The sequence below is a fragment of the Sarcophilus harrisii genome, chromosome 1 (genome assembly GCF_902635505.1).
Source record: "Sarcophilus harrisii chromosome 1, mSarHar1.11, whole genome shotgun sequence".
NCBI classification, from domain to species: Eukaryota; Metazoa; Chordata; class Mammalia; order Dasyuromorphia; family Dasyuridae; genus Sarcophilus; species Sarcophilus harrisii.
In genome coordinates, this window is record NC_045426.1 from 450,348,500 (window position 1) to 450,373,199 (window position 24,700).

Sequence of the window (24,700 nt, forward strand, 5' to 3'; positions counted from 1 at the left end):
TAGCTTTGCTGAATGGGCCAAAAAGGGGAAATCTAGCCTCTTTATTATATTATAGATCTTCACCTTCATTATAAGACTATTATCTTGTCTGTATTAAATCTTCTCTTCTCCATGTTTAAAATAACATTTCATAAAATTTCAAGATTGTAAGGGACCTCTATAGTCATATAGCCAAATTCGTGTCTGAAAAAGAATTCCTGTCTACCACATACCCAAGGAGTAGTCTCATCTAGCTTGATAATGTGTGTGTGTGTGTGTGTGTGTGTGTTGGTGGTGGTGGTAGTGGTGGTGTGATTGACCTCCTGTTTTCCTGGACTATGAATTCTGCTTTGTGTTGTTTTCCTTTTACTGGTTAGAATTTTTTCCTAAAATTACATCAATCTTAATCTACATTTTAGCAACAATCATAGACCACTATTACTTTTGCCTTTTGGGGGCAGGCCTAAAAGTAGAATCCGTTTTCCATTATAATAGCCCTTCAAATAGTTAAAGACAATTATAAAACACTTTGAATAATTGAAGCTGGAATCCAGTCAATTCATTTTACAAATGAAGGAACTGAAGTCCAGATGCAGATTTTAAGTGATTTGCCAGTCTTGAATAAACTATTCAGACTGATGCTCCTAGTACAATATTATCAAGGAAAAGGAACATCCTAAGTTTTGAAATAAGATGGAATATCGTTAAATTGTTGCATGGAGTGGGAGAGAGAGAAAATAAATGCTTGTTAAATTGGGAATCTTTCCATCCTCTAGCCTTAAAATATAAAAAAAAGGAACATTGGCTACCAACCTTGAATGAATGTTCTTGACTGTGCCACCAAAGTCTCCAAGTTTCTATCATAGTCTTCTCCTCAGTGTCTTAATATAATGTGGCCTTATTAATTATTGAATTGAATTCCTCCTCCTCTGATTAAGCCTAAATTATCTGTATTTAGGAAAATAAAACAAAATTCACTTTTGGTTGTGCCTATTCTCCTGATCAATAATTATATCTTTTATCTCATTTAATCCTCACAACACTGAGAGCTTCATGCTATTATTCTCATTTTACAGATGAGGAAACTGAGGCAAAGAACAGAATTCAATAATCCTCCATAATATTATTTATAGGAAAAAAATTAACTTGAGGTTCAAATAGGCCTTTTTAAAAGCCTCATTTGCTAAGAGGAACTTTTAGAACTCAGCAGATATCTGTAAAAAATAGCTGGTACTTCCTGTAGAACATTTGCAGTTTAAAGAGGCAATGTGATGCTATGGAGAGTTTGTTGGATATGGAGTCTGAGGCATGGGTTTGAATTTTGCTTTGTCTTTGTGACCTGAGGCAAATTTTAGCCTACCTGGATGCTGCTGGGGTTTTTTTTGTTTTTGTTTTTTTGTTTTTCCATCCTTAAAATTCTAAGTTTGGACTTTGAGGCCTTTTCCAAATCCATGACCCCTGTATGATCCTTGCATATGCAATATGGCAAGACTTAACCAGTTACTGGAAACAGATGGCATCTTGCTGATCAATTAGGCATTGACCTGCTTGCTCCTGTAAGTAGGTCTTTAGGGAGTGACTAAATAAAGGATTCAATACTTTGATTCAGCGCTACTTTGCAGACATTATGGGAGTTAATAAAACTCATTATCTCTTGGCCGTTTTTGCTTCCTTCTGGCTAGGGCCAAAATGTTAATTTGACTTAGTTATTTTTAATTAAAATTACTTCCATACAGAAAACAGAGCTGTAACCAAAACTCATCAGTAATATGTTAGTGAAATCTTTTGACTTTTCTGCTATAAAAATTCTTTTCTTTTCTCCTACAGAGAGCCCTTCAATGTCTAAAATATCAAGGAAGATTCCTGAATTAGCATTTTCCTTTACTTTTGCATAATTACAAAATTTATGCCCCATGATCCTAGGGTGAGGAAAGAAGAGAGTTTATTAAAATTTTTGTCCCATGGGCAAATGTATATTTAAATTAAAGGAAAAAATGTAACAAAAGTGGAAATATATACATATACATATATATTTATTTAACTGAACTTATTTCAAGAAGAATTCTACTTAAAGAGAAAAAAGAATGAATATTTTTAAAATTAGCTCAATTGCTTTGAACCAAGTGATTGGGCTGGATTTTCAGTACTTCATTTTTTGAAAGTCCTCTTGCCCTTAGGATTTATATTCAGAAGATAAATATTTTAATTAAGCTAATAAGAAGTAAAGTTAAAAGCAATAGAATATGCTAATGAATCTGACAACAATGTAAATTAAAAATAACTCCATTATCCTGATTTATTTTAAAAGACTATAATAGATTTTCTGGTTTGTCAGATACTCTAGTAGGCCCAAAGGACACTTGATTATGCAGGAAAGTATCAGAATTGTTGACTAGCTTTTGTGTACAAAGCTGGAAGGAAGACCTAGAGGAGAGCGGGGGGGGGGGGGGGGGGTGGCAGAAAAGACAAATAATATGCAGGAGAGCAACAGATCTCTAGGAATCCCTGGAAATGAAATTCTCTCTTTGACCACTTGTACTAGCCAGCCTTACTTGGCTGATGCTTGGTGGGTGGCAGATATAATATACTAACAAAATCAAATTTTGTCTCTGATTCATTCCCTTTGACATTGATTGTCTCTTCGTTTCTCTGGAGCTCAGTGTAAATAATCTCCAAATTTCTTTTAAATTGTAAATTCTTTGAACTATTACAGCACTCTATCACACATAAATCCCAGTCTAGACCCAGGAGGAAGGATCAGACTCACCATTTAATTAAACATCTTTCAATTATTTCTATAGAGCCTCTAAAAAGGTCTTATGACATAGGTTATCCCTAAGATTTCCATTTTACAAATCAGAAAACTGACTTTTTGACATTTTTTGATCATCAGTTTGTTTTATGATCCAGAGGAATTGGCTTCCTAGCAAACTCCTTTTAGGGCAGCTCTCTGCTTCCCAGGCTGAAATTTGTAAAATGTTTATTTTATAACTATAGTGCTGGGTTGTAACCATTTAAGAATAATAATGACCTTGCAGACTTGGACATTAAAAAGTACCTATCAGTTAATCATTCCTTCAAGCATAAATTATTGTCCACAAATGTTCCTGACTCCCTTTGTGGTGTGGTTAATCCATTCATTGATGAATGGCTCATGAAAAAGTGAAGAGATTTACCTCCAGGTGAGCCTTAGTGGAATAGAAAGCCACTTTATGAAGAAACCTCACTTTGGCTCAGAGAGCCACAATGCTAACTTGAGTTAGCATGTCCCAAAATATCTGTCTTCCAAATACTGGGCCTATGTTAGTCATGCAAGGGACTCCCCAGAGCTGAATCCAGGTTCTTTGCAAGTTTCAGGGGAAGAATTTACAAAACTTGCCAACCAACTCTAATTGCCCTAAAGCTTTCGAAGCATAGTGATTATCCCTTTGGGTTTCAGTGTCTTTATTTAAGTAAAAGGACAAAGCACTTAGCAGATCTTTTAAACAAAGCTTCTTATAACCTTAACCCTGCTGAGCTTTTGTCTTGTTTCAAGTACAGGCTCTGAGTAGGGCAGCTGATGGATGTGGGTAAATAACAAAACCTTTTATCAGGCAAATGGATGGGATGCAAAGAAGTATGCAAGAAAAGATGCCAATTAAAAAGTCCTTAACTAACTTTACAAGCACACTTTAGAGTCATCTTTATTTTATTTAGAGGAATCGTGGTTAGCAATATCTTGGCTTTGTAAAATGGAATAATAATTCTTTTGGTCCAAATTGTACTGAATACTGAATTCCCTTTTGATTTTAGCATATATGAGAATATATGATGGTAAGTAAAGAAACTGGGTAAACTTGGAGGAAATTGTCCTGCTTAGCAATCTTAGGAAATCATCTAGTCCTGGGGTTCTTAACCTGAGGTTCATAGAAACTGGTTAGATTTCAGAGGAAATTTGCGGACTTAAAGTGAGAAAAAAATGCATCTTATTTTCACCAACCTCTAACTGAAATGTAACATTTAATTTAATTATTTAAAAACATTTTTGTTTCTGAGAAGGGATCCATATTCTTCACATATTGCCAAATGTGTTCATGACAAAAAAAAAGTTTATAGTCCATATCTAACCCAGTCCCTCATTTAAAAGATGAGACCCAACTCAAGAAGCTAAATGATTTCAAAATTGCAAATTTAGATATTTTATCTTTTTACTATACTTACTTAGATCTATTTATTTTTTTCATGTGTCATGAATATAAAGACAAGATTTGCCTGGTATTACTCTATTTGTACTTATAAGATATACTCCCATTCCTTTTATAAAAAAGCTGTGGGACCCTTATCCTAAGTAAGTCACATTCATGATGGCATAATGGGTCCCTAGAGTATAAGTTTATTTCTTAAAGACTTCTAATTTATATCAGTTAATATCAATTAGCTGGCTAGACTTAGTTAGTTTTTAGTTAGGGATATTTACCACAGAGGTAGAGTTAGAACATTTGGTACAAAACATTCCCCACAAAAGCCTAGGGAACAAATATCATCCACAAATACATATGGAGCCCAGGGGAAAGTGGGCTCAAGCTTGGAAAGAACTTACAGCAAAGGCTTGGGTAGTTCACACTTCATTGGACCGTCTTGAAGTTTCCTAAAGGAATCTTGGAGCTTTCTGCTATACTCCTTATAGAATCTTAAAGCTGTATTTCTTCAATATATCTAGTTTGTCCTTGCCTCTCAATGCAGACATTTCTGCAAGTCACTGCTGTTCCAAGGAAACTTAGAAAGTCAATGAAAAGTCTAAAGCTTTCCTTTTGAAATTCACTAAATCTTGGTCAAGAAAGAGTCTCTGTTCCCTAAAGTGATTTCCTTCAAGGGTTTGGGTGAAATTCGTCATCTTCTGTACTAGTCAGACACTAGGATGTATTTGGCTTCTGAACTAGCTCACCATTTTATTATAGAGCATGTATTCAGTAGGAATGTTCTTACCTGATAAAGGTATCAAGCTAGCTTGTCTTTTGCTCCCGACACTTTATTTAAAGAATCAAAGTTGTATAGTAGTCACATTTCAAAAAATATTTTTTAATTGTCTACTATGTAAGAGATCACTGTGTTGGATATTGGAACTATGGAGGCACTTTGATATATGTATGTACAGTTTCAAGAATGTGGATACCATCTTTCCTGGAGACATTTTGATTTAAGTCATCCATGCCAGAAACCTTCCAATAATTTTTTCCCCCTTTTTTTGCTTCTCAAGGTACCTATTTGTTATCTTTCACTCTTGCTTACTTTCTTTTCTGATGACATAAGATACTTGATAATATTGCATATACATCTTGCATGTAAATTGTCACTGAAAACATGCAGCATGTTACCAGTATTGCCTCTGTAATCCAGTAATGTTGGTCTCCTTACTATAGTTCCTCACAAGACATTCCAACTCCTAAATTCTAGTGATTTTAATGGTTTTTCTCCAATGCCTAAATGCTCTCCTTCCTCATCTCAGCCTCCTGGCTTCCTTGATCTCTTTCAAACCCAGCTGAAATCTCACCTTCTACAGGAAGCTTTTTCCTGTCCCCCTTAATTTTAGTGCCTTCCTTTATTTCCAATTTGTCCTTTATGTAATATATATATATATATATATATATATATATATATATATATGTATTTGAGAGAGTGAATTGTTTGCAGATTTTCCTCCTAATTAGACTGAGAGTTCCTTTAGAGCAAGAATAGTTTTTAAATGATATTTATCATTTAAAGTTTTAAAAAAATAAATCATTTTCTAAGTGAACTATTTAAATATTTAAGTCACAGAAAATTTAAGTAATTTTTAAAGAAAAACAATTGTGATAGTTCACAACCCCAAATAATCCATACCCTGGCTACATGAATGATTTTCCATGACTATAGAACATGACCTGTGATATTATTTCTTAAAGTGTAAGCCAACTGCTTGCAAAGTGCTTTGATATTCATCTACAGTTGTTACTGAAGGTCATGGATTCACTTCAGCCTTTCTACTGTCAATGAAATTTTTAGGTCTAAAACCACTTTTTTTCTTCCTTTTGTTTTCAATTAGTAAATGACAGAAGTCATCATCCTTATAACAAGTTTTTGTTTGTTATCCAAGGAAAATATTATGACTTAGTAATTAAATATTTTCTTATCTTTTCATTAACTGAGCTTGGCAAAATTTGGATTTTTTTAAAGAAAAAAATTGGACTCAAGCTTTTTTGTGTATATGTATAAACCAGCATTTTTAGTTTTATATACAAAAAAAATTCTTTTTGAAATATAAATAATTTTATTTGAAAAGAAAAATTTTGGAGTCAGTTTAGGACTTAATAGAGAGACACTGAAACATGTTCTCAAACAAATAAGAAAGGGCTGGGTTAGGTTTTTTTTTTCCTTCTCATGAATGTGTGAAACAATCATATTTGCTAGGGATTTTTTAATCTCAACAACCAAAGAAGAATCTATGATCTTATGACTCCATTATTCTTTTCACTAGACTGTATTACCTTATTTGACTAATTAACTTCCTATTTTAATAGTATTTTATTTTTCTCAAATATATGCAAATATAGTTTTCAATATTCACTTTGATAGTCTTTCCAACTTCAGTATTCTATAAAACTTGCACTAATTTAGGCTTTCATCATCTCTTAAATAGACTATAGTAACAGACCTCCAACTCCTTCCTGCCTCCAGTAACTCCCTCCCCCAGACTAATCTATCATTAATACTCCATGTCTTTTTTTTTTTCTTTTCTTTTGGCTAAGCTATTACTCAAAATCCAAAATATTTTTTCCTGTACTGTGATCTCAAGAAGATATAGGCTTATATTTCAGTTCTTCTTTTTTGCTGTTGTTGAGTCATATTTGATTTTTTGTGACTCCGTTTGGGGCAGACATTGGATTAGCTTTTCCATTTCCTTTTCCACAGATGAAGAATTGAAGCAAACAGGGTTAAATTACATGCCTAGTGTCTAGGACCATATTTGAACTCAGGAAAATGAGCCTTCCTGACTCTGGTCTATCTATAGTGCCGCCTAGCTGTATTTCATTTCTTTGTACCTACTAATAATGGGACCGTAGCCAAGACATTGAATCTCTTGATCTCATTTTCTTATTTGAAAAATGAGGATGTTTTGACTACAGAATATTTATGACCTCTTCTAACTTTAAAATCATGTAATCCTAGTTCTACTAAGACCTAGTTCTACTATTAACTCTAATTTATAAAAAATCAAGCCATTCTCCAATTGGAAAATGGTCAAAGGATATGAACAGACAATTCTCAGATGAAGAAATTGAAACTATTTCTAGTCATATGAAAAGATGTTCCAAGTCATTATTAATCAGAGAAATGCAAATTAAGACAACTCTAAGATACCACTACACACCTGTCAGATTGGCTAAGATGACAGGAAAAATAATGATGATTGTTGGAGGGATGCGGAAAACTGGGACATTGATGCATTGTTGGTGGAGTTGTGAACGAATCCAACCATTTTGGAGAGTAGTTTGGAACTATGCTCAAAAAGTTATCAAACTGTGCATACCCTTTGACCCAGCAGTGTTACTACTGGGATTATATCCCAAAGAGATTATAAAGAAGGGAAAGGGACCTGTATGTGCACGAATGTTTGTGGCAGCCCTTTTTGTAGGGGCTAAAACTGGAAACTGAATGGATGTCCATCAGTTGGAGAATGGTTGAATAAATTGTGGTATATGAAAATTATGGAATATTACTGTTCTGTAAGAAATGACCAACAGGATAATTTCAGAAAGGCCTGGAGACTTACATGAACTGATGCTGAGTGAAATGAGCAGGACCAGGAGATCATTATATACTTCAACAACAATACTATATGATGACCAGTTCTGATGGACCAGGCCATCCTCAGCAACGAGATCAACCAAATCATTTCTAATGGAGCAGTAATGAACTGAACTAGCTATGCCCAGAAAAAGAACTCTGGGAGATGACTAAAACCATTACATTGAATTCCCAATCCCTATATTTATGCACACCTGCATTTTGATTTCCTTCACAAGCTAATTGTACAATATTTCAGAGTCTGAGTCTTTTCTACAGCAAAATAACGTTTTGGTCAGGTATACTTATTGTGTATCTAATTTATATTTTAATATATTTAACATCTACTGTCATCCTGCCATCTAGGGAAGGGGTAGGGGGGTAAGAGGTGAAAAATTGGAACAAGAGGTTTGGCAATTGTTAATGCTGTAAAGTTACCCATGTATATATCCTGTAAATAAAAGGCTATTAAATAAAAAAAAAAAAAAAAAAAAAAAAGACCTAGTTCTACTAAGACTGCAGTAGGAATGTTTTATAGATGTCCAGCAGTTAATGTTTTTTCATATAACATGTATAGCTTACCTTTTCTGCTCATGTATTTCATTACTGCTATCCCTTATGTCACTGACATAGGAGCCTTATAACTAAAAATTATCTAATTCATTGGAGTTGTGTCCCTAGTACCCAGTCTAGAACTAGGCACACAATAAATGCTTATTGATTAATTGATAAGCCATCATTGGAAATATGGCACAACCTATTTACATTTCTATGTGTCTTTCCATTGTACATTTAAAAGAAGGGCTTTTATATTTTGGAACATCTTGGGACTGGTTAAATTCTGTCTAGTTTTCTCAATGCAATTCAACCTTTTTCCCCTTCTTTAGTTTTAGACCCAACTCATTGTCCAATTTGTATATGTGATATCGTACTAAATCAATGTATGGACATTCAGCTTTATGTCATACTACTGGTTTCCAAAATGAGATACATATATCCTATAAAATGTACAAAATTGTACATTAGGAATATTAGGCATTGTTTTTCAATTTATTTACATAAAAATGAGAAATTGTTTCATTAGTATTTAATATGTAGATTGTTACTAGTAGCCATACTTAGTCTTTAGGTCATGTGTCATATACAAAGTATCCCCAAGTAAGAGTGGAAGTCACATATATTGTATCTAGGATATACTATAACATATTTAACATGTATAAGACTGCCTGCTATCTAGGGGAGAAGGTGGAGGGAGGGAAGGGAAAAGTCAGAACAGAAATGAGTGCAAGGGATAATGTTGTAAAAAATTACCCATGCATATGTTCTGTCAATAAAAAATTATAATAATTAAAAAAAAAGAGAGTGGAAGTTCCACAGGATAAAATGTTATTTTTCAGTGGAGATTATTTCATTCTTTATACTTGTATTCCCAGAACCTTACACTGTGCCTGTCACATGGCAGTTACAAATAAATTCTTGTTAATTGATTTTATTATATTAACATATTTTGCAGTTTATGTGTGCTTGTTTAAATGAATTTTAGAATTTTAACTCAACTAACCCTTACAAAATGGACAAAAAGCAATTCCACAAAGAAATCAAAGCTTAAAGATGATATGAATAATGTAAACATAAACAAGGAATAAGAAAATGGTAGTACTGATACTTCTCTTACTTCCTGTAGAAGCTCTTTCAGTTTCCCTGAAGTGACCTAGTCTACCCAAAGCTGCCCGAAAGTTTGAGATATGGTCTGGAGCCCAATCTTAGATTGCACCAATTGTTAGGATGAAAGGTATGGTTACCAAATGTATCTCTGGCTTGGTACATTTTAAATTTAACATCTCTAAGCCATTTAAGATTTAGCATATTCAAAACAGAACTCGTTATCTTTTCGCTCTTTGAGGCAACCCACCCCTATTATGAAGGTCTCTATTTCTATCAAGGGTACCACCATTCTTTCATTCTCTCAGATTCCTGATTTTGACTTTATATTTGACTTTTCTATCTTTCCCCATATCTCCTTCATTCAATTCTTTTTTCCTACTCACAGAGCTACCTACCTTAGTTTAGATCCTTATTCCCTCCTAAGTGAACTATTGTGATGATCTCTTAATTATTTTTCCTTCCTCAAATCTCTTCCCACTGGCTTTTGAGGGTCCAACCTATTTTTCCAACTTCATTATTCATTACTCACTTTTCTACATTTTTCAGTTTAACCAAAATAGCCTTATTTCTGATTCTTATGTGAGGTGATTTATCTCTTTTCTCCATGCTCTGATGCCCAGGTGTTCCCTATGTCTGGAATACACTCCCTTCTCATTTCTACTTCAAGGAACACCTCATTTCCTCCAAGAAACAGCTCAAGTATTCTTTTATAGTGAAGCTTTTTGGATCTTCTCAACTGCTAGTACCCTTTTTTCTAACTTGTATTTATTTTTGTATTGCTTGTTGATGAATTGATTGTGCAGTTGTTCAAAAACATAGAAGTATGCCTTAAAGGACTAGAAAAGAAAGAGAAGGGAGAAGAGAAAATGTTCATACTTGGAGTATTTCTTCATTCAACTCAAGTGGCTTCAAAGTAACTATGGAGACTTGATTCTTTGATTGTCTCTTTAGGGAATTCTCAGGAAAATTCATTATTTGGAGAAGGTTGATTTTCAAAAAAACAGCCTTCTTCCATATTCCCTCATCTTTCAGCCTCTTATGTTGTACTGATCATTGAATTGGAAACTCTGTCAAGACCCCTAAATAGAGAAGGACAAAGATATAGAATGTAGCTAACACTACAATATTTGCCACTTACTACCTGTGTGCTCTTGGAAGAAATCCTGAACATCTTGGGATCTCAAGTTCCTCACCTGTGATGAGAGGAATGTACTAAGTTTCATATAAAATAGTCCTCTCTGGATTTAAATCTATGATCCTCTGATGCCTTTTGACTTAATAGCATAATAATTTCTGTGTATGTGTTTAAGAGAATTCCCCTTGTGTAACTTGAGCTCTCCCTTGTAAAAAATAATAGCTAAGCAATGTTTCAGATACAGTGATATTATGTAATAGTGTCTGTAACATCTTTGTGTAGTTCTCCCCTATTTTCTGCCATGCTATGTTTCATTATGTGAAATCTGGGGTCTTCAGTTACACAGTGTGGCTTTTTTGGTGGCCTTTCCTTTTACCTGGTAGTGAAGACACACCCATTATTCTTTTGGTTTTTCTTTGAATCTGCAGGTATTCATCTTCCCATTTTCCGCTGAATTCCTCATTTGTTATTGCATAATTATACTCCATTATATTTATGTACCTTAGTTTTTTGAGCCATTTACCAGTCAGTGGACATCTACCTTGTTTCCAATTCTTTGTTTCTATAAATTGTGATACAGTGAATATGCTGGTATATACTGGTTCTTTGTTTCTATCTTGAAACTTGGGTTATATGACTAGGACTGGTATTACTGCTTCAGAGATTTTTCTTGTATAATTCCAAATCAATGTCTAGAACAGTTGACGTAATTCCTAGTACTTTGTCTTCTCATGTCCTTCTCCTGAAATCACTCATTTAAGAAGAAATATATAGTCTAGCCAGCACTTGACAATTTATCATATGCTGAGCTGCACACAATGTTATTTTTTATTTTCCCATGACAGTTCTTAGCATAAGCAAAGTACATTGTGATTATCATCATAACTGGTATATTCTTCTTCCCTTGGGGGAAAAAGGCACTAAAAACATCTTCTGCTAATGCTTGAGTAAAAAAAAAAAAATAGGCCATTTTCTAGCTTTGTGTTTACTCTGAGAGAGGAAAAAAAGTATCCTAGTTATAATTATTTATGCTTCTATCTTGTTTTTCATCAGCCCAATCATACACATAGTATTAGTCAATTAATAGCAAGAACCATTTGCAGTGAACAATCAGATAACTCATTAAGGAGATGTTTCATGCCTTATGCACTTAACCTTTTTCATTCCTGAATCACATCCAAGAGACATGTGGCAGAGAAGACACAGGTACTTAGTAATACCTGTAGTTCCTTTTTCACATATGGATCAGGAGCTCTCCATGTAGGTTTTTGTTTCAGTGAAAAAAACAGAGAAGAACTTGAGGGATGGAGCAGTTGTATTCTACTTCCTACCTGACTGTTGAAAGGCCACCAATAGCTTTCTTTGGGGGGGAATTTAATTTTTATTTTATTTTTTCTCAATTACATGTAACCAAGAAATTTGTAAGCATTCTTTAAAAATTATTTTTTGAGTTCAATTCTTTTTTTTTCCCCCTTTCTACCCCCTCTCCCTCAGAAGGTAAGTAATTTTATATCGATTTAACATGTGCAGTCATACAAAACATTTCCACATTAGCCATTTTGCAAAAGAAAATTCAGGGCCTGAAATATCTTAATGACCTTTGAGGAAACACAGAGGAGTGAAAAAGTCTAATGAGCGTCTGAAGCCACCTGTGTTACTTCCTCTAGTCAAGTGAAAACTTTAAAAAAGAAAAAAAAAACATATGGAGGATAGCTCTGTGGTCTGTCTTCTGTCAATTAATATTTCTTTCTGCTCTTTGTGTTGTTTGTACCAAAAATTAATCAGAATTATGTAAAGGAAAGTAAGTTAGTTATTTGCCAGGAGAAAATAATTAGATGTATGAGTAGAAATTATTTATGTCAGATAGATACAAATTTCAAATGAGGGCATAAGCAGCTAAAAAAATCTAAAATTTTACTTGATCCTTACTTCCCATATAAAGTCTTCTTCCAAGGCTCTGGAAATATGGGCCCACTGTTGGTAGAACACAGGAATTGGTCCAAACATTCTGAAAAGTAATATGGAACTATAATAAGGAACTAAAATGTTATTCAGGGCCAGGTCTAATTCAGGTTCAAAGAATTTCTGGTTTATACTCAGATATGATATGAGACACTCATATCATTTAAGAAAAGGAGGTTTACTTAATCATAAGATATTTAACAAATATTTAGCATTAGTTCAGTTGCATTTAGCTTCTCTGATCTCCATTCACCATGATGGAGCCTCAAGTCTGAGGACTTGCTCAAGTGCTTGGCTTTTGAACTGAGACAAAACTATATTAAGAGTTCAAGTCTTAGCTTCCTCGATCAGTTAAGTCTCCAGTCAATTCAGTTGCTTTTTTAGGGAAAAACTAGTCTAGTCTATTATCAAGGACTTTCCAGACTTGTTAGATGTTGCATCTGCAACATGCATTTATGCTCTTTGAACAGACATCTCACTAATAGAGACTTGCCCCAGGGAGACATGGGCAGGGAGGTCAAACACAGACAAGTTCTACATATACCAGAATATTTGCAAAAGAGCTTTTTGTGATAGCAAGAAATGGGAACTAAAGTGGATGTCATCAATTGAGAAATGGTTCAGCATAGTGATATACGAAAGTATCGGGATACTATTGCATCATAAGAAATGATGAGTAAAAAGAATTCAGAACTATTAAAAACAATATACAGAATGATTACAACAATGTCAATGGAAAGAACAAAAATTTAAACTGAAGAAAATATGATTATAATAATCACTCTTGACTCTGAAAAAGATATGAGACAATATCTTTCATTCATTGTAGAGATTGATTATAGATATATAATATTGCATACTGTCTAAATCAATTCATGTATTTGGTTTTGCTGAACTGCTTTGCTACCAAAGCAAACCTTTTCTTTTCTTTTCACTTTATTCTTTGTTATAAGATGTGGCTCATTCATGGCAAAAATTTATTTGAAAATGTAAGTGATATGAAGACAAAAGATAAAAGTTCTCAATAAAAATGAAATATATTTAAAGATAAATTAATCTCTCAGTACAAATTTGAGAGCAAATTTGATTATGCAGTAAACATGGCGACTGAGCAAACATGTTAACATCCATATTAACACATGTTTCCCAGTCCAATTATCCAGAGGCTTCTATGCCTCAACTTGCTGTGTTAATCCCCTTCAAGTTTAGCTTGACTAATAACCACTTCAGTTCTTTACTTCACTCAAGAAAATACTGGTGCAAAAAGGTGTTGACATCAAACCACCCTCCTGAGAATCAAAGGAAGTTAGAGCTGGAATGGATTTTTATTTCATCTGATTCAATTCCCTATATTTATAGGTGGAGAAAGTGAGGTCTGTTGAGGTGCAATGACTGGCCAAAGGTCACATAGTGAATTAATGGCTGAGCCTAGACAGAACCTTGGCTTTTTGGCTTCTCATTAAGTACTTTCCGAACTATGCTTCTTTGCTTAAAAAGAAGACATCCACCCTGGCAGAATCCATTGCCAGCTTCTTTTTTCATCATTTCAATCTGACAGAGAAGACACAAGAAAAGCAAAAAAGATATGATAAATTATCTGTCCTCAATATTTTTTGAAAAATATTTTATTTTTCCCAATTACATGTAAAAACAATTTTAAAATTCATTTTAAAAATTTTTGGATTCCAAATTTTCTCCCTCCCTCCCTTCCCTCTTTGCTCCTTGATATGCTTAGTTCAGATAGTTCAAAACTATTTTTTATTTAGCAAAAAGGTGATGTTTTGCTGAAGTGTGACAGGCAATCATTAACTCCTTAGAAGAGTTAGAAATAGATTCTTCTTTACAATTTCTATGATTGAAGTATCCCATGAAATAGTTGTCTTTGGGGCTGCCATGGTGATATTCACCTATCAGGCACAGTATTCAGGTTGAGTTTTCAAAGAGACAGGAGATGGAAAGTTGAGGCAATCATGCAAACAACCCTGAGTTGGGAGAGTCCTTCCTCCTTTTGCCTGTTATTTAGATTGGATGGCATTTACCTGGATCAAAATATATATGTTATGACAATCCTTCCTTTTACTTATGAAGACAGCCTACACACAAAACATTTCTCTGGAATAGTCTAGGCATTTTAAAAATATGCTATTTTTCTCCTCTCAACATCCCTCCCCCTCTCTTAATAGTATTTTATTTCTTCCAATTACATGTAAAGAATTTTCAACATTCATTTTTGTATGGTTTTTTTCTTCCTCTTCTTCTTGTTTCCCTCCCCAAGACAGCAATCAATCTGGTATTGATTATGCATGTACAATAATTTTAAACATTTCCATATTTGTCATGCCATGTGTGAAAGAAAAAAAATCAGAACAAAAAGGAAAAAACACAAGAAAGAAAAAACAACAAACAACATGAAAATAGGATGGTTTGAACTTCATTCACTCTTTATAGTTCTTTCTCATTTTCAATCCCAAGTCTATTAGATTGTCTTGGGTCACTGTATTACTGGAAGAACTAAGTCTATTAAAGTTGATAGTGACACAATATTGGAGTTACTGTGTACAATGTTCTCCCAGGTCTACTTACTCTACTAAGCATCAATTCATGTAAAACTGTTAAGGAGAGACACTTAAGTCGTTTGATTTCTTAATCTATTTTGCAGGACAAAAGCAGGGACAGTTGCATGGGTTACATCCAATTCAGTGGGGACAGAGGCCATGGTAAAACACCGAAATTTCCCTGCTGATGGAGATACATGACCCCATCAGAGGTAGAATGAGCAGAAGTTAGTGTACCTGTACTGTACAACATAACATAAGCTATGTGTTCAACATAATTCTCTACTCTTTCTTTAAGAGCTTTCTAACTTAAAAGTGTTATATTAACCCTAGCTATTCATTGTCATCATTTCTTGGCCTCAAAAAAAGTGAAGCAGGGATATGTTAACTGGAACCTTATAAACCAAAGATATCCATTAAGGATTTAGCATTTTGAGCTAAACTTACGGGTCAAATAAAGAATCTTATTAGACAGAGAGGGAATATTCTTTTCCTCTATGGAATTCTAGGAGCACTTTGACATCCTTTGGAACAGGGTTGCAGAGATGTTTCCTCCCATATTGAGGGATACTGATCTACTGTAAAAACAAAACAATGTAAATGACAAATGTCTGTAACAAATAGAAAGCAATGGAGTTTAAAAAATAGATACATAATCTACTCATTTAAAAATCTTTTTTAGTATAGCTTTTTATTTACAAGATATATGCATAGGTAATTTTTCAGTATTAACAGTTGCAAATCCTTTTGTTCCAACTTTTTCCCTCCTTCCCCCCACCCCTTCCCCCAGATGGCAGATTGACCAATACATGTTAAATATGTTAAAGTATAAGTTAAATACAATATATGTATATATATATATATTTTGGCTTTTTGGCTTCTCATTAAGCCAAAACAGTTATTTTGCTGTACAAAAAGAGTCAGACTTTGAAAAAGTGTACAATTAGCCTGTGAAGGAAATCAAAAATGCAGGTGGACAAAAACAGAGGGATTGGGAATTCTATGTAGTGGTTCATAGTAATCTCCCAGAGTTCTTTCCCTGGGTATAGCTGGTTCAATTCATTACTGCTCTATTGGAACTGATAAAATTTTTTTTTTTTTTTTATCAAAGATATTGGTGTTTTAGAAAGGTGGTTGTTAAGATCACTGGAACAAACATAAACTTAGTACTTGGAACAGGGTGTAACCATGGAAAACTATATACACAGCAACCTCAAACTGTGTAATTATCAACTATGATAGACTTGGTTCTTAGCAATTCAGTAAGCCAAGGTTATTCCAATAAACTTTGGAAAGAAAATGCCATTCACATCCTGAGAAAGAATTTGGAGACTAAATGTGGATTGAAATATATTGTTTTCACCTTTTTTTCTTTCTTGTGGTTTTCCCCTTTTGTTCTGATTTTTCTTTCTTATGGGAATATATTTTTTAAAATGTACATGTATAACCTTAAAAAAATAAATTAAAAAAAAAAAGAGATGGGATGGAGACAGTAGAATACTGGGGGAAAATGAAGTAGCTTTGAGTTAAGAGGTCTTGGATTCAAATTCTGACTTTGTTACTCACTTTGTTTATGACTTTGGATATTTGCTGCCTTTTTTCCTGGGCCTTGGTTTCCTCATTTATAAAATAAGGTAAATTGATGATGGTTTCCAAGACTTTTTCCTGGCTTAATTCTTAAGATCCTGTGATCTATGACTTTAAAAATCATCTAGTCCCACGCTTTCATTTGATAAAGAAGCATATTGAAGTCCAGGATGTGATTTCCTCCTTCCCTTCCCCTTAAGATCCCACAGCAAATGACAAAGGCAATTCTAGAACCAAGTGTCTTAACCCTCACTATTGTGCATTTTTAAGGCTAATGTATCCTTACATGTTAGAAGGGAAAGTATGAGGATGAGGATGAATGAATCATAAGACCTGATTCTTGTATCTTTCATTCCACCTAGTAGAACAGATAATCTGAAGATCTCAATTTAGGAAAGGTCATTGGTATTTTGCCTATTAAAAACAACACATGGATGCCACCTACAGGATTCTTAGAAAAGAAGAACATTTTCCCATAATGATACTCGTTAAGAGCACATAGGTATAAGTTTTAAAATACCTAGAAGCTTCTAAAGATAATATCTAAAGATAACTGAATTCCGCTCCTTCATCACCAACTACTTGCTGGACTGACTTGTTTGTCCAATTGATAATTCATTGATAACATATTTCCTTCACTGTATCTTCTGCCAAGTCACTCCCACTAAACAAGGTGAACCCCAACTCTATCTTGGTCTACCTTCTTTCCTCTCTCTATTACCATTTCACTTGATGATTACTTTAGCTTCCAGGAGTTGTTATCATTTCAGTGAAGATAATCCTCAAATCTAACAGTCCTAACATTTTTCTTGCACTCCAGTTTAGATGTTTATTAGACATATTAGACATATCACAGTTAATGTACCTCAAATAGAATTAATTATCATTCTCTTAAGCCCCTTCCCTTTTTCAAACTTTGCTATTACTGTTAAGTGTACCATCATCCTCCCAGTCATCCAGTCTTTCTACCACTGTATCTTCCTTGATTCCTTGCTTGCACTTATTTCATAATACCCAATCTGGTGCCAGCCTTGTCATTTCTGCCTTCACAACACCTTTCATATGTGTTCCCTTCTGTCTACTCACAAGACAGCATTCTAGTATAGGCTTTCACTATCTCACATCTGGACTATTGCAATAATTTTCTTTTTTTTTTTTTTTAATTTAATAGCCTTTTATTTACAGGATATATACATGGGTAACTTTACAGCATTAACATGCAATAATTTTCTAATTGGTCTCCCTACCCTAAGTCTCTCCCCATTCCAATCTATCCTTTGATTAGCTGCTAAGATGATTTTGCTACTTTTCCAGACTTGACTCCCACACACCCTAAGATCCAGCAACACTGGACATCATGATGATCCTCATATACAATATTACATCTCCTGACTTTTCTTTGCATTGACCTTCCTCCACCAAGTCTGGAATGTTTTTCCTCTTCACCTCTTCCTCCAGGCTTTCCTGACTTTTTTTTTTCCCCAAGATTCAATTCAAATCCTATCTTATGTAAGAAGCCTTTCCCGATTCCTTCCTCCACCCCCCAACTCCAAATATCCATTTATCAGTCCTTTGAGGTTACCACTGCCTATTTATATTGTATATATCTTCTATATAACTAGTTGTTTACATCTTATCTTTCTTTCAAGAATGTGAATTCCTTGAGGGTAGGGATCATGTTTTTGCCTTTCTTTGAAACCCTATAACTTAGTACAGTGCCTGGCACATAGTAAACACTTGATAAATACTTGTTGACTGACTTGTCCAAAATAGAACCCATTGTTCTTTAGGGATTCCTTACGTAATTCTTTATTGATTGATCGATTGGATGATACCACCATCCTTCTAGACATATAAGTTTACTATCTTAGAATTATCCTTGATTCTTAATTCTTTTGAACAACCCCAACCTCATTTCTGATTATTTGCCAAGGCCGTAGATTGATCAACTCTATTGTATCTAACTTATTTTCCCCACCCATATGGCTATCATTACCAGTTCTTATTCTTATTATCTCTTGCCTGGACTAGTCCAACAGACAGCTAGTGCTTCTAGCCTTTTCACTTCACATAGCTGTTAGGTAATTTAAAGCACAGGTCAGACCATGTCTCTTACTTAAGAAGCTCCAGTGTGAATCCCTATTTTTCTTTGGATAAAATACAAACTCTTCACAGGTATTATTTTAAGCCCTGCATAATTTTGCTTTTAGTCTACTTTTCCTGACTTATTTGCACATTATTGCCTTTTGGGCACTCAGGCTCCAGACAAACTACACTCCTTGCTATTGTCTGAACTGGCATTCTGTCTCTATCTCTATCTCTATCTTCATCTCCATCTCCATTTCCAATTCTAGTCTTTGTACCTTCAAAAGATTTCCCATACCTGGGCCATAGCTTTCCCACCTAAGTTTCTCAGAATCTTTAGCTTCATTTAAGTCTAAGTTCCAGTGTCAAAATTTAAAGAAATATTTCTTGATCCTGCCATCCGTTGGGAAATCTTTTCTTTTTCAACTGATTATCTCTCCTTATAAAAGGTAAATGCCTTGAGGGTAGGTATTTGTTTTTCTTGCTTTTTTAAGCTCCAACTCCTAGTGTAATATCTTGCTAGGAGGGAAATGAGAAGATAATGAAAGTGGAGTAGAATTGAATGATTGACAATTAGTAGTTTTCCTTTGGAGAAGGAATATAGCCAAATGAATGGAAACCCAAACTAGCCATAGTTGAGTCTGATGTAACTGTAGTATTTGATTTGAGGGATGGGATGAAAGGTAATCTCCTAACTACTCTAACCACTCATCTATCCTCCTTCCCTCCAGGCTTATTGATAGTTAATTTTTATTCATTTACGTCTTGAAAGCTTTTCCTTTTAAGATCTTCTATTGAAATGAAAATATCCCTGACAGGTATTGTAACCCCTTAACACCTTAGAGCTCTTTATGACACCTTTTAGGACAGATCCTTGCAGTGGTCTCTTTAGTAGTGGCCCAAAGATATAAGTAAGAATTCTGTGTGGCATAGTTTTCTGGGTCCCTAGTTCTATAATCACCCAAACCTGCCCTTTTGAGGGCTCTGAGATTTCATAGTTGTAGATTTATTCAGTTTAGAGTCTTTTAATTTAAATTATTTCTGGAAGAGGGAACTTATAAACAACTTCCTCCATTGAGGAGATGGGAAGCCTGGGGTTATCTTGGATTCTCAAAGTCTATTCTGTGGAGTCTGAGACCTATAAAACTGAAAAGGTTTTAGGTCTGAGATGGCATGAATGTTAATTGTCCCAGGACTAAGTAGAGGCTTAACACACATCAACCTTAATTATAACAATTCAATGTCAAGTGAACTCAAGGAGTATTTACCAAGTGCTTCCTATGTGCCAAGCCTTTCTGATATCTAAGAGTTGGAGATAATCAAGAAAACAATCCTTGCCTTTTGGGAGTTGGAAGAAATAGTACAGAAAGCTTGTAATCTGCATTGGTGGAGTGTATCCAAATGAATGAAAGCATATATCTTTAAAATAGCGGAATATAAGAATGCATTTATTAATCTTTGCATCATTTTCTCTTTTGATCCTCACCCACAACTTTTATGAGATACTATATGATTTTTGTGAAATCATATAACATAACCATCAGTAAATCTGTGATCCCTATTTTACAGATGAGGAAGATAAAATGGTGGTGGTGGGGACTGACCTAGCTAAAGGTCATACAGGTAGTGAGTAGGAGAGCTGGAACTCAGACTGAGGAATTTTGAATTTCATATTCTTTGTGGTATATAATGCTTCCTCCCTTTTAGATTATTAACTGAGAATAGGGTAGAAAATGGAGACAAAAACAAAGTTCCTAGGTGTATGCTAGGGGAGGAATAAGAAAAGAGAAGTTAGTATTATGAAAATCAATGCTTTATCTTTACAAATCTTTAGTGCAGCAAGAACTAAAGAAGTGCTAGGTTTTTTTTTTTCTTTTTAAAAATATCAATCTGTGATTTAAACTCTATCTAAAACTCCAACAGAGAACCAGAGTAATTTAGTGTCTAATAAAGTAGCTTGTGGGTGCCAAGAGATAGTAACTTCTTTGTGTTCACAGGATTAGTGTCCCTCAAGTGCTTTTGAATTTGAAACTAAGTCTTGTCCACCTTTCTAGCCACTACTCCACTCTGGTTCTCTAATATGAACTCTTAGATTTGTTACTACACATTTTTTTGCACAGATACAGAAAGGAGAAGGGAAAGCTGGAGATAAGAAAGGGCAAAATTGACTAGTTTTAAAAAGTAGCCTATTAGATAATTTTGCCTGGGGAATTGTTGTATATTTGCTTTTCTTCCTTGACAAATTTAGTATCTCCTTCCGGAAAGAAATTGGGCTAAATGACTTTTAGGCTAGCCCTAGGCTTTTTGTAATAGTGTAGGTGGAGTGAGGGATAATCCTTACATCTCTAGAAATTTTTGGACATTCTTTTCTGTGATCTGATATTTGAAGAATTTGACCTGCCTAGTTAGGGAGGTTATAGAGTTGGAAGGAACCTCTGGTGTCATCTATTCTTATCCCTTCTTTTTGTGTCTGGTATAGAGTTATTATTCAATAAATGTTCTCTCCATCTATCTGTTATTCCCTCCCTTAAAGACCAAATCTAGATCCACACCTTTGGGATGAGAGAATGAGAATTTGCAGTTGCCTATTTTCCTTTCTGTAAAAATTGCTTTAAATTTGAATATGTAAATGTGGCTCTAAAGAATCTTTAGTGCAATTAGTAAACATTTATTGTGTACCTACTATGTATAAGACATTCAGTACTAAGCTCTGGAGATACAAAAGGTGGCAAAAGATAGACCCCCATCCAATAAAGAACTTAAAATTTAATGGGAGAGACAACATGTAAATAAATACATACTAGGCAAGCTACATGGAGTTAGTTATCTACATCATAGGGATAGGTTTTGGTGGCAGTGGCTCTCATCTTCCCTGTCATCTGGAAAATCCTCATAAAATTTTTTCACCCTCCCTTCATGCGAGAGAAGTCTGAATTATTGGTATCAAAAGATAAAATGTGCTGATATTATACAATAACACATACATACACTTGATGATGCATTTCTGAATTTCTAAATGTTTTCCATGTTGCCTGCTGGCCTTTGTTGAGAATCTTGTTGAGAATCAGGAGACCCCAAAAGGCTGGGTTATAATTGTAAAAAATGTAAAATGTAAGTGAAGGGAGCTAAGCTCCAAAAGAATTTAGCAAAGAACTAGGAGAAAGAAGATAAATTTATAGTACAAAGTTAGAGAAATTGTGATGGGGAAACTCAAAATGTGAAAGGGACAACTGTTACAGGATAAATGTAACTTAATTAACAGTAGGAAGGCATTGTAAATAAGAATAGGGAAAGACTTCCTGTAGAAGGTTGGATTTTACCTGGGACTAAAAGGAATCTAAGGAGGTCAGTAGTCAGCACAGAGAACGGAAAGCATTCCAGGTATTAGGGACAGTCAGAGAAAATGCCTAGAGCTCAGAGAGCAAGTATCTTGTTTGTAGAAATGCCAAGAGACTAGTATCATTGGATTGAATACTGTCTATGAAGAAGGTGTAAGAAGATTGGAAAAGTAGGAAAAATTAGGATATGAAGAACTTTGACATTTTTTCCCTTTTTTTTTTTTTTTTAGCTGAGGCAATTGGGGTTAAGTGACTTGTCCAGGGTCACACAGTTAAGAAGTGTTAAGTGTCTGAGGTCAGATTTGAATTTAGGTCCTCATGACTTCTGGGCTGGTGCTCTAACCACTGCACCACCTAGCTGCTCCTATCACTTAGAATTCTAAACAGAATATTTTATGTTTGAAGTTGGAGGCAACAGGGAGCCACTGGAATTTATTAAGAGTGTGTGTGTGTGTGTGTGTGTGTGTGTGTGTATGTGTGTGTGTATTGGATCTGTGCTTTAGGAAAATCACTTTGGTGGTTGAATGGAGTCTGATTTGAAGTGGGCAAACACTTAAGGCAAGCAAATTTGAAAGGAAAATTCATTTGGGCTTTTACTCGGATGAGGCAAAACTCAGGACAAAGAAAATTAAAAGGATTAAATCAAGAAAGCAACACATTACTTCCAGCATCACTGGAGATCAGCAATGACTTTGAGGTGGGGCCAGCTTTTGCTTGGACTTGCTTAAAGAGATAAAGGCAGTTCAGATAGGTCAACGTCAGCAAAAAAGGTTAGACTCTTGCATCTCAGTTCCTCCTCATGGAAGGATTCGTAACAATTTGACTTTAGGCATACTACAAATTGTTACACACACACACTCTTAATAAATTCCAGTGGCTCCCTGTTGCCTCCAACTTCTTCATTTCTTCAGAGCTTCCCCCAACACTGATTCATAAATAGGAGTCAACATAATTTTCAATAAACCCCATTAACTGGAACAGTTTAGGTTCACAAGACAAAATAGTCAATAACTATAGCAATCTAGTATTTTACAAACCCAAAGATTCCAACATTTGGGATAAGAATTCATTATTTGACAAAAACTGCTGTGAAAACTGGAAATTAGTATGGCAGAAACTAGGCATGGATCCACATGTAACACCATATATATACCAAGATAAGATCAAAATGGGTCCATGATTTAGGCATAAAGAACAAGATCATAAATAAATTAGAGGGACATAGGATAGTTTACCTCTCAGACTTGTGGAGCGAGAGGAATACAGAGAGGCTTGGAGAGACTTACATGAACTGATGCTGAGTGAAATGAGCAGAACCAGGAAATCATTATATACTTCAACAACGATACTGCATGAGGATGTATTCTGAAGGAAGTGGATTTCTTCTACAAAGAGAAGATCTAACTCAGTTCCAATTGATCAATGATGGACAGAAGCAGCTACCCCAAAGAAAGAACACTGGGAAATGAGTGTAAACTGTTTGCATTTTTGTTTTTCTTGCCAGGTTGTTTTTACCTTCTGAATCCAATTCTTCCTGTGCAACAAGAGAACTGTTCGGTTCTGCACACATATATTGTATCTAGGATATACTGTGACATATTTAACATGTATAGGACTGCCTGCCATCTAGGGGAGGGGATGGAGGGAGGGAAGAGAAAAGTCAGAACAGAAGTGAGTGCAAGGGATAATGTTGTAAAAAATTACCCATGCATATGTACTGTCAATAAAAAGTTATAATACAAAAATAAACCCCACTAACAGGCTATTGTAATAATCCAAGCACAAAATGATAAAGACCTACACTAGAGTGTTAGCAATATCTGAAGACAGGAAACAAATTGGTGAAATGTTGTAAAGTTGAAAATGATAGGCCTTGGTGTAATAGATTGGATACAAGGGGGTGAAAGATAATGAAGAATACAGAACAACTTCTGGCTTACATGTCTGAGGGACTGGAAGGATAGTGTTATCCTCTACAGTAATAGGGAAGGTAGAAGTTGGAACCATTTAGGGAGAAAGATAATGACTTCCATTTTAAGCATATTTAGTTTAAGGTGTCTCATGGACATCCATTTTGAGATGTCTGAGAGACAGTTGGAGATGGCCATTGAAGTCAAAAAAGAATTTGGTGTAGGAAAGATAGATGGAGAATCGTAGAGATGGTAATTAAATCTTTGGAAGCTGATAAAATCATTAAGTTGAATAGTCTGGAAGGAGAAGAGAAGAAAGCCCTGAGGGAAACCTATAGGTTAGAGGGTGTGATCTGGAGATACATCCAACAAAGGTGACCTAGAAGGAGAGGTCAGATAGGTAGAAGGAAAACCAGAAGAGACTATTTAGAGAGAAGTGAATATGCAGAAAGAGATAATGATCCGTAGTATCAAAGGCTATAGAGAAAAGTCAAGGAGAATGAGGACTGAGAAAAGGCCATAGGATTTGGCAACTAAGATATCAGAAGCCAGATTGTAATGAAGAGAATGAGAAGGGAGAAAATAAAGACTTATTATAGATAGCCTTTTTGAGGAGTTTAACTACATAGCAAAAGAGATATAGGATAATAGGAGAAAGTGATAGAAGGCATCAGAGAGATA

General features: G+C 34.7%; 1 protein-coding gene across 2 annotated transcripts in view; it reads left to right on the forward strand.

Annotated features, from left to right (window-relative positions):
• The window catches only part of SLCO5A1 (solute carrier organic anion transporter family member 5A1), a 407,994-nt gene that overhangs the window by 76,092 nt on the left and 307,202 nt on the right, over nt 1-24,700 (forward strand). The gene's annotated exons all lie outside the window — the stretch shown is intronic.